Genomic DNA, 1,245 nt, shown 5'->3' with positions numbered 1-1,245 from the left:
GTGCAGCACTTTCACAGCATCATCTTTCAGGATTTGAAATACCTCAACTGGAATTCCATCACTTCCACTGGCTTTGTTCATAGTGATGCTTTCTAAGGCCCACCTGACTTCACCTTCCAGGATGTGTGGCTCTAGGTGAGTATGAGTGATCACACCATCATGATTATCTGAGTCATGAAGATCTTTTTTGTACAGTACTTCTGTATATTCTTGCCACCTCTTCTTAATATCTTCTCCTTATGTTAGGTACATAGCATTTCTGTCCTTTATCGATCCTATCTTTGCATGAAATGTTCCCTTGGTATCTCTAATTTTCTTGAAGAGATCTCTAGTCTTTCCTGTTCTGTTGTTTTCCTCTATTTGCATTAATCGCTGAGGAAGGCTTTCTTATCTCTCCTTGCTATTCTTTGGAACTCTGCATTCAGTTGCTTATTATCTTTCCTTTTCTCCTTTGCTTTTCGCTTCTCCTCTTTCACAGCTATTTGTAAGGCCTCCCCAGACAGCCATTTTGCATTTTTTGCATTTCTTTTCCATGGGGATGTTCTTGATCCCTGTCTCCTGTACAATGTCATGAAACTCTGTCCATAGTTTATAGGCACTCTATCTATCAGATCTAGTCCCTTACATCTATTTCTCACTTCCACTGTATAATCATAAGGGATTTGATTTAGGTCATAGAAAGCTATTAATCAGATAGCAGAGACGCCTCAAGGCTGAGGGAGTTTCACCAGGCCCCTCCCCCACAATATGCATTTTTGAGATAGGAGGTACTATGTCATCCCCTGACCATAAAACAATTGACATGAATACTGGTTTGTTGAGTCATTATCAGCCTAAGGTTTCAGAAAAGAAAAGGTCTTAGGCAGAACCATTTTGAAGAAAGGCAGATTCCAAAGCAAATGCAGTTTCATTAACATAGCATAAGAAAAGCATTTCCATAAGAAAAATACATTGGTTATTGCTAAAGGCAGAATCAGGTGTCTTCAACACAGAATTAAAAGAAGCCTCTTTTAATTTTGTGTAGAGAAGGAAGAAATGTCTGCCACTGGGCTTCTTTGGTGGCTCAGCTGGTGGCTCCCTGCAATGTGGGAGACTTTGGTTCGATATCTGGGTTGGGAAGATCTCCTAAAGAAGGGAATAGGCTAACTACTCCAGTATTCTGGCCTGGAGAATTCCATAAACTGTATAGTCTATGGGGTCACAAAGAGTTGGACGTGACTGAGTGACTTTCACTTTCACTTGCAG

This window comes from Bison bison, unplaced genomic scaffold (assembly GCF_000754665.1).
Source record: "Bison bison bison isolate TAMUID 2011002044 unplaced genomic scaffold, Bison_UMD1.0 scf7180017861798, whole genome shotgun sequence".
NCBI lineage: Eukaryota > Metazoa > Chordata > Mammalia > Artiodactyla > Bovidae > Bison > Bison bison.
The sequence above is the reverse complement of the archived record's forward strand: the minus strand, read 5'-3'. Positions refer to the sequence as shown.